Genomic DNA, 14,681 nt, shown 5'->3' on the forward strand with positions numbered 1-14,681 from the left:
TCCAGGTACAGCAAACTCATTGCAGTCCAGTCAATTCCTTATATAAGTTTTCCAAGGTTGTACAACATTACTGGAACAGACAGCCCCATCATTTTACCTTGAAGCAGCTGGTGGGTTTCAACTGTCAACCTTTCAGCTAGCCATTCAACATTTACATGAAAGTGCCTTCAGAGTGGTGAGTCATAGTCTGCAGACACCGTGGGAAAGAATCATTCTTCTGCCTTATTTTCATAAGGTGGGTTACTAGGTAGGCAGGTGTGAGTCAGGTGTAAGTAGAAATCAACTTGTTGGCAACAAACAACAACACCGATGTTATTGATTTGGGGCTGGGGAACTGAGACCTATGAGGCATGGAGCTAAGTAACAGCTACTTCAGGTTTGTTAGGCACTTCGTCGTTGAGCTCTGTTCTAGATACTGGTTATACAGGTAGAAGGAAGGTGGCATCTCTGTTCCTAGGGTTGAGAGATGTGAGGGGTTGGAAAACTTCCTGTCCTGTTAGTAGTAGGTGTAGATTTTGTTTCTGTTGTTAGATGCCATTGAGTCAATTCCAACTCCTAGCCACCCTATGGACATTAGAACGAAACACCACCCAGTCCTGCACCATCCTCTCAATAGTTGTTATGGTTCAGCCCCTTGTTGCAGCCACTGTGTCAATCCATTTACTGAAGGTCTTCCTCATTTTCGCTTATCTCTCTTCACCTAGCAGGATGTCCTTACTCCTCCAGGGACTGATCTCTCACTAACAGTATGTCTAAGGTACGTGAGGGGAAGTCTCACCATTCTTGCTTCTAAGGAGTATTCTGGCTGTACTTCTAACCCACATTTGTTTGTTCTTTTGGCAGTTCATAGTACTTCCAATATTATTCACCAGCATCCCAATATAAATGCATTGATTCTTCTTTGATCTTCCTTTTCAATGTCCAACTTTCACGTGCATACAAGGCCATTGAATATATGACTCAGATGGCTTTATTCAGCTACACCTTAAGCTTCAAGGTAACATCCTTGCTCTTAAACACTTTGGAGAACACTTTTGAAAGAGGTCTCTGGCTGCAACGCGTGGCCCCTTTAAGGATGAAGAGGCGGGGCGCACAGGTGGAAGCCCATGGCCCCTTTAAGCCTTGGCCTATTTGGCAGCAGCTGGAGCCACTATTGAGGACAAGGCAAGAGGCCAGCCAGCACTTCCTGTGGAGGCCAAGGACTCAGGACCTGAGCAGGCCAAGCTCTGAGTGCTGAGTGAGCCAGCCTCAGAGCCGCACCACCTCCATGGGCCAAAATGACCTGATGGGCAAGGCCTAGGGCTTCACAGACCAGGTGTGGTTCCTGCGGCCTCCCCGCCCTCTCCCAGACTCCTGCCCACCCGGGCCTTGCCACCATGACCCCTGATGTGGGTCTGCAGCCCACCTGGTGCCTGCCCAGGCCCCAGAACTCCTACCCTGCCTGGCCCACCCACCTGAGACCTCACTCCAGGACCCCTGTCCCAACCCTGGTCCTGCTCCAGGCCCCCTCCCTGCCCAAGACTTTGTTAGTCTGGTTGGTCATGAGGGATGGAAAGGAGGAGGGATCCTGCCCAGGCCCCTGCACCCTATCCAACTTGGGATGCTATGGGTTGGTCCAGCCCTCAAGGTGGCTTCCTTCCCACAGGCCCATATACCCAGAACTCCATTGGACCCACTGGGTACGTGAGGCCTCCCCATCAAGGGCTCGGGATATGTGCCCACAGCCTGGAATGGGATCCTAGCTTGCTAGAGCCTCACTCCCCTCCCCTTAAGCCCCAACAACTTAAGATCCCTAGAAAGTGTCTGTTTGTGGGGGCCCTTGTGGGGTCACACTCTGGCTGTGAAGGGCTAGGCTATGGCTTTTGGTACTTGTCTTCTCCATTCTGAATCTTTAGACCACTGGTCCTTCCACGGGGCAGTTCTACAGGAGTAGCAGGGAACTCTATTCGGGAGTGAAGTTGGCCAGATTTGAGTAGGGGTGCCCTGGCAGGGATGCCAACTTGGGAGAAGAGCCCATCTCCCCTTTCTCTTTCCCAGCTGCAAAAAAATTTTAAAAAGGAAGAGGTCTCATAGAGCAGATTTACCCAATGCAATACGTCCTTTGGGTTCTTGACTGGGGCTCGCGTGATCATTTATTGTGGATCGCAGCAAGAAGATAGCACTGATCACTTCAGTATTTTCTCCATTTATCATGATCATGTTTAGATGACAGGGACATAATTACATATAAATATGTCCCTGGGACCCAACTCCTGGGGAGTCCCAAACAACTTGATGAAAAGGAAAACGAGAGAGAGAAGACAAGCACTCTGAGCCTAGGTTGGAAGGACAGTCCTTTGTGAATAGAGAGCTTCAAGGGTATTGGAGTTCCTGGAGGAGGGCAAAGAGTTCCACACTCAACTATTCAACAAATCATCGGCAGTTGGAACCCACACAGGGGCACCATGGAGGAAAGGCCTGGAAACCTGCTTAAAGCCTATAGTCTTGAAAGTCCTATGGAATCCACACATAAGGCACCATGAGTCAGAATCAACTCTCTCATGCCTGTTTTGGTTTGGGTAGAGGAGCTATTAGAAGCAGTGGGGTATAATGTTGAATCCAAGAAGAGGAAGGATTTGGTCACCATTAAAGTAACTTCTGACCCAATTAATAACAATCATACGGACTTTTGTGGGAGAAAGATGAGGATTTCTATGGCTGTAAATATTTAGTGTCAGAAACCCACATAGACAGTTCTACCCTGCCCTATACAGTCGCTGATTTGGTGTCAACTGGATGGCACTAAGATAGCAACTATCTGCTGAAAGGTTGCCATGTGGAAGAGCTTGTGCCAAGTCCGTTATGGATATGCCTATGATCTTTGTGGGAGACAAAGGTCCTGCTTAAGATTAATGTCTCTGGTGTCAAATCGCTCCATTGTCCAGTCTTGGCTCTATGTCCTTCTAGCTCTATAACCTCGGAAAAATCATTGAACCCCCTTTGCTCTGCTGTGTGTACAAGGGAAGTGAAAAATAGTTCTTAGGTTGTGTGTTCGAGGTTGAGATTGAATGATAGAAAGACCTTGTTGTTGTTAGTCGCCAGCAAAGCAAATTTGATTCCTTGTGACCTTATGCCGGATAGGACAAATTACTGCTAGATCCTATGCAATCTTCCCGCCCATTGGCAGGTGTGAGGTCATTGTTGCGGTTATTGTGCCAGTCCGTGTCATGAAGAGTTTCCCCAGATCCACTATTTTACCAAACATGATGTTTTCGTCTCGCAATTGGTCTTTCCTAACGACATGTCCAAAATCAGCATGACAAAATTTTGCCATTCTATCTTCTAGGAACATTCTTCGAAGAATGTCCTGGTTCGATTTCCTCCAGGACTGATTTGCTCATTCTTTTGGCCACCCACAGTATACTCAATACATGGTCTTTGCCATCACGGTCATTTGAATGCCTCAATCCTTCTTAGAATCCTGGTCCTCACTGTTGTAGAAACTCCATTTCTCACAGCTTGCTTCAGATCTGCTGAAGTGGAATCTGAGTTCTTGTAGGCCCCAAGGACATGGCATTTGTGTGCCTGCTAGAAGCACTGAGGAACAACGTCTGGCCCATTGTAAGTGCTTATAATTGTCCATTGCGATCCGTGTTATTATTTATCATCCCATGTAAACTTTCCAGCACACGCACAGGTCAGGAAACCAAGATTCTGAGCCTGTCAGTGCCTTCACTGAGGCTACCCCTCAGGAGAGGGGAGGGGCTGCATGCAAATCGAACACATGATCAAACCAGTTGGCCTGGGTGGAGGGACTTTCAATGCTAAAATAGGGGAACGGGTTGTTGGGTATGTGGGAGGAAAGGCATCTAAAGAAAATCAGCAGAGTGCTCCGAGGCTCTGGAGTTCTGACTACAAAGACACATAACCCAGGCGTATATATCTTTGGGGGATGTGCAAGACCAGTAATTACAGGTAAAGACATACATCACAGGAAGGGGTTGCACTATAGGGTATACAGCAATGAGAGGGGGACAATATAGGGATATACACAATAGGAAGAGGAGGGATTGGGGGCACACATATGACAAGGGCAGATCCTAGATTCAGGATGGCAGCCTAACTTTGAATGTCACTGAGCTGGTTTGACCTGTTTTCTGGGTCTCCATAGAAACCATTATCAGTAGGGTGTAAACTCTTCCTATGGGAACCAAGCTAATGGTCACAAGCATTTAGGGAGAACTAGCCCATTGTCCTTAACAGCAGGGAAGGGGGGACCTCTACCTGCCCTGGGAGCAGACAGTTGTCTGGCCAATGACTGCCTTCAGGGAGGATGTCTCCAAGCATCTGGCTTCCCAAGATATGCCGGCAAATAGGCTCTAGTGTTTGACATGTCTTTGGGGAGACAAATCTGGGGAGAAGTCTCTTTATAATTCCACATACATGATGTAAGGTATCGGTCCATTTGCCTTCATTCCTTTGCATGTGGCGACTCAGTGGTCATAGCACTGTGTATTGAATAGGTGGGTCTTCCCCCATTCACATAATTGTCAAATCACAAGTTACCATAGGTGTACGGGTGTATTTCTTGATTCTCATTTCTACTCCTTGGACTGCCCTCTTAGGAATACCACACTCTTTTGATGATTGTGGCTTTGTTAGATCTCTCGGGAGATCGAGTTGTACCTCGTTAGAAAGAATTCACGCCGGAGCCTGGTTCGTGAACCAAGTGAGTTTGATGAGAGGTAGAAGAAGTTTCAGGTTTTACACAGCACCCATAGGACTCCGCCGACCATGCAGCCTGGCTGAAGCTGCTCAGCGTCACGCAAAGATCTCTCCTTCCCTGCGACTCTCTGCTCTCTGTTAGATCTCGATCTCTCTCTCTCTCTCTCTCTCTCTCTCTCTCTCTCTCTCTCTCTCTCTCTCTCTCTGACTCACTTTCTCTCTCCCTTCTCCCCCTCCCCCTCCCCCACCCCTCCCTTTTCATGGATTCCAGGGGGAGGCGTGGTGGACGACCCCAGATGGACCCCATTGGCTGAATTGAATTCACCTGGCTCAGGTGGACCGATCCAGGTTTAGCACCCACCCAATCCCACTGGTGGGAAACCTGAGCCTCTGAGCATGTGCAGTGTGCCGCTCTTTGTTCCCTTGCCTGGCTCTCTGGGCATGGCTTAAGGGACATCCCATCCCTGCGCTAGTCTGCCTAACAACGTTACAGTACATTTTTAAATTGGAAAGGATGAAACTTCCTATTTTTAAAAATTTATTTTTTATTTTATTTTGAAACCTCCTATTTTGTTCTTCTTTTTTTCAAGATCATTTTTACTATTTGAGGCCCTTTGCAATCATGTGAATTTGAGAATTGACTTTCCGTTCCCCTAAAAGGAACATAAAAGCTGTTGGAATTTTTATAGGGATTGCAGATCACTTTGGTCATATTGTCATCTTAACAATATTAAGCCTTCTAATTTATTTATGTCTTCTTTAAATTCCCTCAGAAGTATTTTTAGTATTTATCTCCCTCATTAAATTATTCCTCAGTCCCATCTACATGTAACCTCCTTTCTGGGAAATGGGCAATGCAACGGTGGGTGAGGGGAGACGCGGGGCAGTGTAAGATAAGATAAAATAATAATTTATAAACTATTAAGGGTTCAAGGGGGAGGGGGAGCGGAGAGGGAAGGGAGGGGAAAAAAAGGAAAAAGCTGATAACAGGAACCCAAGGGGAAGACGAATTTTGAGAATGATGAAGACAACGAATGTATAAGGGTGCTTTACTCAATTGATGTATGTATGGATTCTGATAAGAGTTGTATGAGCCCCAATAAAACGATTTATTAAAAAAATTATTCCTCAGTCCTTTAGTTGTTTACATGGTATTAGAAATGGAATTGTTCTCTTTCTTTCCTTTTCCGATTGTTTGCTGCTGGTGTATGGAAGCACAACATATTTTTAAAGAATCTTTTTATTAGGGACTCATACAACTCCCATCACAATCCATATACACATCAATTATGTAAAGCCCATCCGTACATTCATTGCCCTCATCGTTCTCAAAACATTTGCTCTCCACCTAAGCCCCTAGCATCAGGTCCTCATTTTTTCCCTCCCTCCCTGTTCCCCCCTCCCTCATGAACCCTTGATAATTTATAAATTATTATCTTGCCATATCTTTCCCTGTCCGATATCTCCCTTCACCCACCCCTCTGTTGTCCGTCCCCCAGAGAGGAGGTCACATGTAGATCCTTGTAATTGGTTCCCCGTTTCCAACCCATCCTCCCTCTACCCTCCCAGCATCACCACTCACACCACTGGTCCTGAAGGGATCATCTGCCCTTGATTCCCTGTGTTTCCAGTTCCCATCTGTACCAGTGTACATCCTCTGGTCTAGGCAGACTTGCAAGGTAGAATTGGGATCATGATAGTGGGGGAGGAGGAAGCATTTAGGAACTTAAGGAAAGTTGTATTTTTCATCATTGCTACATCGCACCCTGACTGGCTTGTCTCCTCCCCGAGACCCTTCTGTAAGGGGGTGTTGTCCAGTGGCCCACAAATGGACTTTGGGTCTCCACTCTGCACTCCACCCCTCATTCACTATGATATAATTTTTTGTTCTGATGATGCCTGATACCTGATCCCTTCAACACCTCGTGATCGCACAGGCTGGTGTGCTTTGTCCATGTGGGCTTTTTTTGCTTCTGAGCTAGATGGCTGCTTGTTTACCTTCAAACCTTTAAGACCCCGACTCTATAGCCGGGCACCATCAGCTTTCTTCACCACATTTGCTTATGCACCCATTTGTCTTCAGCGATCAAATCAGGGAGGTGAGCACACAATGATATGAATTTTTGTTCTTTGATGCCTGATAAGTGATGGCTTTGGCACCTCTTGATCACACAGGCTGGTGTGCTTCTTCCATGTGGGCTTTGTTGCTTCTGAGTTAGATGGCCGCTCGTTTACCTTCAAGCCTTTAAGACCTCAGATGCTATTATCTTTTGATAGCCGGGCACCATCAGCTTTCTTCACCACATTTGCTTATTCACCCGCTTTGTCTTCAGCAGTTGTATCAGGAAGGTGAGCCTCATAGAGTGTCAATTTAAAAGAAGAAAGTATTTTTGATTGAGGGAGTACTTGAGTGGAGGCCCAAGGTCCTTCTGCTACCTTAATACTAAACCTATAAATATGTGCACATAGATCTGTAAGGTCTCTCTCTCCGGGACTAGATTTCAGCCTTGGTCCTTGGCTCCGCGCGAGAAAGATTTTATGCTGAAGCCGGGCTCGTGATCCAAGTGAATTTAATGAAAGTTCAAAGAAGCATCAGGTTTTACGCGGCACCCATAGGATTCCTTTGACCATGCGGCCTGGCAGAGACTGCTCCGGGACACGCAAGGATCTCTGCCCTCCCACGGAGATGACCAGACCCTCTCCCTCTCGGTTCCTGCCTTCTTAAAGGTTCCTGGGGGAGGCGTGGTGAACGACCCCAGGTCGATCCCATTGGCTGAATTGTAGTAACCTGGCCCAGTTGGGCTGCTCCAGGTGTAACGCCCATCTCCACCCACTGGCGGGAAAATCCAGCTTTGTCCTTTGCTGGTTCTCCTGGGCATGCGTAAATGGACTTCCCAATTACCTAGGCTAAGCTACCTAACATATCTATTTCCCCATCCTCATATATAAACATATTTGCCTATGTACATGTCTTTATCTAGAACTCTATAAATGCCCTTTGCCTCCCAGGTCTTTCCTCTATTTTCTTTTTTGACTTTCCTCCTTTCCCACTATCATGCTCAGTCCCCACCAGGGTTTCAGCAATTCCTCTTGGTTACATTACCCTTGATCATGCCCTACCAAGCCTCCCACACCCTCCTCACCACCGATTTGGGTCACTTGTTCCTTTGTCCCTGGGTTTGTTAACACCACTACCTTTCCCCCCACTTCCCCCTCTCCCATGTCCCCTCGGAACTGTTGGTTCCATTGTTTTCTCCTCCAGATTGTTCATCCAGCCTATCTTATTTAGACAGACCTGAGGAGGTAATAACATGCACAAAAACAAGACAGAGCAAAACCAAGAAACAATATACAGCAAAACAACAACAAACCAATGACAAAAACCAAAACAAAACACAATAAGAAAAAAAAGCTTGTAGTTAGTTCAAGGATTGTTTGTTGGCCTTTAGGAGTGTTTTCCAGTCCATTCTGTTGGGGCACCATGCTGGCTCCAAAGTCCACCTTCAGCATTCCCTGGGGACCTCGCCACTCCAATCCCTTGCTGTTGCACCCCTTTAGTGTTTTGCCTCAGTGTGGCAGGATCATATTGGGTGCAATTCCCACACTGTGTCTCCATTGTTGTCCCCTGTAGGGCTATGAGTCAGTGAGGGGCGCCATGTCTCCTAGTTTGGCTGGCCATGTGGTCCTCTCTGTGAACTGGCTGTTCTAATTGGAAATATCGTCCCCATGGCCTGGTGGTCCAGGATGTGCTCCACTCTCCTCGTTCCCCTTCCTCTGCTCCCGTGTGCTCTGATCAGATATGTCCCTCTCCCGGAGCTTCAGATTCAATGCCGCCCTTTGAAATAAATTCTTCTGGGGGGAGGGGCAGGTGTCCATTTAGTAGTTGGGATTGGGACCGGCCCCTCAAACCTCTCCACTGGTTCCCTACTGCATGCTGGCATGCTGCATTCACATCTTGGAGCATTGGGTTGAAGTCTGGTCCCTCTTTCCCTGTGGAGATAAAAACAATACCCGCTCCCCTTGGGTGGGTTAGTGAGGCTGAAATTCTTTAAGTGAGCAGACAGCGTCTATTTTCTCCTGAGGAGTGGCCGATGGGTTTGAACCACTGACCTTGCTGTTAGCAGCTACCGGGGTTCCTTACAGTTAGCCGTAGGCACACTAAATGAAGAGACAGTAGGTTAGAAGATAAATGTGGGGAAATCAGTTAAGTGGAATGAGGGGCTCCGGGATGGAGGTTCAATAGGGTGAGTAAAGCGGGCCTCAATGAGGAGGTGGCTCTTGGGCACAGACTCAAGGGCAGGGAGGGAGGGAGTGTGCAGACACATGCGGGGGCAGTTCACGGAAGGCAAACACCCTGAGTCGGAGAGAGGTTGGTGCGCTCGGGAGAGGGAAGCGTTTTGCCCATGTGTTTTTGGTTGGTTAAATTCCTAGCAGAGGAATTATGGGGTCAAAGGAATTGTCTAGATCTCCTTTGAAATTCTCTCGTTTCAAAGCCCTGGGATAGAAGAGTGACCGTACCCCAAAAGAAATCTATTCAAATGCAAGAAAATCAAAATGGAAGAAGAGTAGAAAACATAAAGGGGCTAAAAATAGCAGTTACCACTTCTGTTAAGAATTTCTGTGAGAATCTCAGGGGTTTACTGAGTCATCTTCCGCGGTGCCTGTTACAGTGGGCTGGCACAGCTTGGCCACGTGTCACCCCTCCGCGTTCCTGTATCTACTAGGCAGGATCCATCTTGCCTCTTTGCCAGTGACTTTCAAGTACCAATCAGCTCTTCCCTTTCCACCTTCCCAGGTCCCCTGGGACCTTCCTATTCAGCTCCAATTTCTGATCTAGTTAAAGACATCCCAACTTTCCCACTGACCGTGAGACTAATCGGATGACTTCACTGGAGGCGCGCGACCTTGTGGTTCAGGGGGAGGGCAGTGGCCTTGAAGCACAGGGGGGACCTTCTGCTCTACCCAAGGGAAAGAATGGAGGGAGCTGCAGGGCCAGGGAGCAGGGAGGGTGTGTGGTAAGGGGCCGGCTCCAGGCAGAGGCTCATCAGAGGAGAAGAATGGGTTGGGCCCCGTTACCAAGGCCAGGCAGACTTTATTCTCCAAGTGGTAAGTCATCAAAGGAGGTTTGCTCAGAGTGACAACATGAGGCTGCCTTTCAAGAGGTTGTCTGGAGCTGGGGTGATAAATGCTTTTGGAAGGAGGGGAGTTAAGCCAGGGGAACCAGTTAGTTCACTGTGGCAGGAGATATTGTAAGCCTTTCATCCAGTCATTAAGCCAGTGTGTACTGGGGATCATGGGCGTGCTGGGCACTGTGCTCCATCCTGGGAAGGTGTAACCCACACCCCCACCCTCATGGAGATCACATTCTAGCCGGGGACAGAGACAGCTATCCAGTGGAAATCAATTGAGTAGATAGTATATTAACCTGTTTGCAAACCTGTCACTGGAGTCGTAGGACTGCCCCGTATTGTGTCTGAGGAAAAAGATTGGCCACCATGTCTCTCCCCCGAGGGGCACCTGGTGGACTGAGATCAACCCCCTCCTGGTTAGCAGCCACGTGCTTAAGCACCGACCACCACCAGGGCCCGTAGATAGTGTGCTTGACGGTGCAGGTGGTCAAGTGGACATGCACGCAGGAAGGGAACGAGGAGTTTTTCAGAGCCCCGGGGTGGTGTCCATGGTTAAGCATTTGTCTTACTAATGGGAAGGTCGGTGCACATTGCCTACTCCTAAAGGACCCCCAACGAAATGTAATCCTTTTCAGAAAAGTCAGGGCCACAAACTGTGGAGCAAAGGTCCACTCTGACATTACGGGTCACCAGGAACCAGAATCGACTCGAGGGCAACTGTTGTTTGTTTACTAGAAATGGTTGTGGGCTGGGGCCGGGAGGGGGTGGGCGGTGGGTGGTGTGGTTCACAAGTTCCTAAAGAAGAAGGATAGCCAGCTGGGGGAAGGAAGGCTCTTGGGGTGACTTGTGAGTGGAGGGGCCCCAAAGGAGGTGGCATGGGAGAAGGAGAAGGTGAGGGCGAGGGAGGTTGGGAGTGTTTGTAGGTAGACTCGGTGAGACGAGGAGCCAGCCAGGAGCACAACAGGGAGTCAGTGATTTTTATGAAGGGCAGCAAGAGAAAGCCACCCAGGCAGCACACAGCACGGTACCATCATGGAAGACCCAGGGCGTTCAGGTTATAGGCATGTCTCCCCGATGAGGCTGTCAGCATCTTGAAAGGACCCATTCACACTGGCCAAGCCAAGGGCTGAGCACATTCCAAAATATTCAGTGAATATTCACAGTTGGAAGGCATTCTTCCTTCATCTTGCTGCCCCCAGCCACGGGGAGCTCCCTGCGTGGTGCCTGAGGCTGCTTTTCTATACTTCGCTAGAGGTCCACCACCGCAGCTAGGGAAGCTAACCAAGGGTCTGGCCCCAGGGAGGACTGGGGTTTGGGCCAAGCAGGAGTCCCGCTGTGTTAGCCCCAGTTGACCAGAGAAACAAATTCATAGACACTTATATGTGTTTTAAAAGAGAACTTTATATCAAAGAAAAATTGTACATTATGAAAACATTCCAGCCCAGTCCAGATCAAGTCCTTAAGTCTGATATTAGCCCATATGTCCGATACCAGTCTATAAATCCCTCTTCCTACTCATGAAACACAAGCAATGATGCTGATGCAGGAAGATCACAGGCCAGTGGGTGGAAAGCCTTGTGGACCCAGTGGTGGTGGAGGCATCCCAGCGCTAGCAGGGGTCTCCAAGTGAGCCCTGCGGCTCCAGGGCTCTAGTGTAGCTCTGTGTGTCTTGTCAGCAGGAATGTCTCACAGGAAGGGAGCTATTGATTTCCGTGGGCACCTCCAAATGAGGTCATCAAGCTGCAACCTGAATGACAGCTTAGACTCCACCCCTCCACAAGTTGACACCAGAGTATGTTGCTCACGTGCTCTTGGGCTGTGTGGCCCCTCCTGGAGTAGGCGTGCGGCAGCCTCCTCCTTGAAAATCCCCTTCTATTTCTGGTGGTCCAGAGTCTCTTGGTCCCTCCCCAGTGAGCACTGCCCAGTGATACCCTGTGGCCTGCCCAGAGAGGGCATCTCATCCGTAAGTGGCTGGGTGCTGTTTATGTCAACATCTACCTCCCACCCCACTTAAGAGCTTGGCGTGCCTCCAACCGTGCCCTACCTGGATGAGGCCCCGATGCCACTGCACATCTACCGGGACTGGGTCTTCCCCAGCAGGCCCTGCATCATGCACAATGCCCTGCAGAAGTGGTCGCTCCCCTATCTGAGGTGGGTGCAGCCCTGGGCTGGGCTAGGGTGATGGGCGAGCTGTCTTGTGGCATGTGGGCATGCTCTTAGAGTCCCTTCCCCTAGGGCCACGGTGGGTGCCACGGAGATGAGCGTAGTGGTGACCACAGATGGCTATGCTGATTCCGTGCGCGGAGACCACTTCGTGATGCCAGCCGAGCGCCTGCTGCCCCTGTGAGGTGTGTTGGACGTCCTGGAGGGCAGGGCCCGGCACCCTGGCGTGCTCTACGTGCAGAAGCAGTGCTCTAACCTGCTTACCGAGCTGCCCCAGCTGCTGCCCGACTTGGAGCCCCACGTGCCCTGGGCCTCCGAGGCTCTGGGTGAGAGGGGGCGACTGGGGCAGAGGACAGTCGTTGAGAATACACAGCAGAAGCACACACCAAGCTTCTACACTGACAGCTCGGTGACATTGATTGTCTTGGCCCACACCCACCACCCCATGGCCAGGGTCAGGCCCTGCCGCCCTGGAAGCCTTGACTGTTGACCGACTGCAAAGGATTAGTGCTCTAACTTTTGCCTGTGGGGGGCTGGGCCCACTCCCCAAGCCCTCCAAACCATGGCCTCTTCGCCACTTTTCCCTGGGATGGCCCTCGCTCGCACGCAGCACCCCTGCCCATATCCTGTTGGGTGTTATCCCAGACCCAACCTGCAGGGGACAACCGCTCCTAACTCTCCTCCTCTGTCCTGCAGGGAAGATGCCAGAGGCGGTGAACTTCTGGCTGGGGGAGGCGGCCGCAGTGATGTCCTGTAGGTGTCTCTGGGATGCAGGGACAGGGAGGAGCCAGGATGGGGCCAAGGGTGGGAGGCTGGCCTGGAGGGTCGGTCTACAATTCTGCGAACAGAGGAGGAGCGGCGTTGCAGCGTGGTGGGTGGGATGACTTTGGTGTGGGGGCGCACTAGACATCTCTCAGAGGGCACGTTGGCCCCGGAGGTGAACTTGGGAGAACCCTATGCGTGGATATTTACCTCTTTGGAGAGATGACCCGCATGGGGCGTGTGGTGAGTGCCAAGTCCCTGGTGGCTGGGATCTGGAATGCCCTCCACCCCAGACACCCCCTGGGCATCTCCTGGAGTCTGGTTTGACTATGTCGTTGAGAATACACAGAGCAAAAGCACACACCAAGCTTCTACGCTGACAGCTCAGTGACATTGATTCAGTCCCTCTAGTTGGTTCAAACGTTCTCACCCTCCCTTCCCGAGTTCTTCTCCCTGAGGGAAATGAGGGGGCTTCAGAAACTGTGTAGAAAATAATGGGATTCCCCCTCCCCCTTATAAATTCATTGTCCTCCAGGATCCTGGCTGTTCTTTGAAGAGGCTGTTTTCAGTCTGAGCCCGGATGGAGTTTAAAAGAGCACCATGCTCATGGCAGAGGGATGGAGATCCTTTACTGGCTAAGTTGAACTAGTACTGGGCGTAAAGGAGACATCAGGGGACACTTTGGATGGAAGGTTGAAATCTTTATTCGCAGGACTTTCTCGTTTTTACACCCCTGGCTGTCTTGAGGCGCAAGGCTCTGGGTGGGCAGGTTCTGCCTCTCATGTGCCCTGCTCCGCCAAATCTGCCCAGGACCTTCTTTGTGTTGGCAGTGCACAAGGACCACTACGAAAACCTCTACTGTGTCCTCTCTGGAGAGAAACATTTCCTGTTTCACCCACCCAGCGATCGACCCTTCATCCCCTATGGTAGGGCTGGGACCTGCCTTACGCATGGGCCCCAAACCAGAGGAAGGGTAGCGAGGCTTCCCTGCCTGTGTCCCTGGGGCCAGGCAGCCAACAGGAGAGGCTGGGAGGAGGTGTGAGGGGCTGGGAGCACTCTTTGCAGAGCTCCCCCTTTTTCTCTGGCATCAGAGCTGTACACCCCAGCAACCTACCGACTCACTGAGGCGGGCACCTTTGAGGTGGTGGATGAAGAGGCCATGGAGAAGGTGTCCATCTTGGCCCTGGGCCTCAGGGAGGGGCAAGCTCATCCATCTCCGAGGAGCAAGTGGGCCCCAAAAGTCCTGGGAAGGTGGCCCCTTCCTCCGTAAGGTCCCACCTTCTGGGGCTGGCTTCCCAGGGCGGATGGAGGGGGACCTTTGGCCCTTACCGTTGGCAAGGCCAAAGGCCGAGTTCCCCGGTCCTGCTCCGTCCCCAGGTGCCCTGGCTTCCACTGGATCCCTTGACACCAGATCTGTCCCGGTACCCACAGTACCGTGGGGCCCAGGCCCTCCGCTGCACCATGCAGGCCGGCGAGATGCTCTACCTGCCGGCCTTGTGGTTCCACCACGTGCAGCAGTCCCAGGGCTGCATTGCTGGTGAGGAGCTGCTGGCCTCGGCCAGCGGGTGGGCTGGGGAGGCTCTGGGTCAGAGCTGGGCCACCCACTCCTGTGCTTGCTCTCCCCACAGTGAACTTCTGGTACGACATGGAGTATGACCTCAAGTACAGTTACTTCCAACTGCTCGACACCCTCACCAAGGCCTCAGGCCTGGACTAGTGGAGCCCCCAGGGAACGTGCCCCCCCACAGCTCAGGGGGCACTCTGGCTCCTCCCCAGATAGGCCCCCACAGAGACACCCTGCAATCTGTCTGACCCAGAACCCCGTTTGGGTTGGGACCGATCCTGGAGACTATCGTGGGTGATAGGAGGAGGACCAGGAAGTGCCAGGCAGGTGTCTAGGTCAGGGTTCCCAGAAAGCTGCCA

At 50.8% G+C, this 14,681-nt stretch overlaps 1 pseudogene; it reads left to right on the plus strand.

The window, feature by feature from the left end:
- Positions 1-10,708: 10,708 nt before the first annotated feature.
- On the plus strand, positions 10,709-14,475 carry LOC142435749 (bifunctional peptidase and (3S)-lysyl hydroxylase JMJD7-like; annotated as a pseudogene).
- The last annotated feature ends 206 nt before the right edge of the window (positions 14,476-14,681 follow it).

Source organism: Tenrec ecaudatus (assembly GCF_050624435.1).
Source record: "Tenrec ecaudatus isolate mTenEca1 chromosome 1 unlocalized genomic scaffold, mTenEca1.hap1 SUPER_1_unloc_13, whole genome shotgun sequence".
Taxonomy (NCBI): domain Eukaryota; kingdom Metazoa; phylum Chordata; class Mammalia; order Afrosoricida; family Tenrecidae; genus Tenrec; species Tenrec ecaudatus.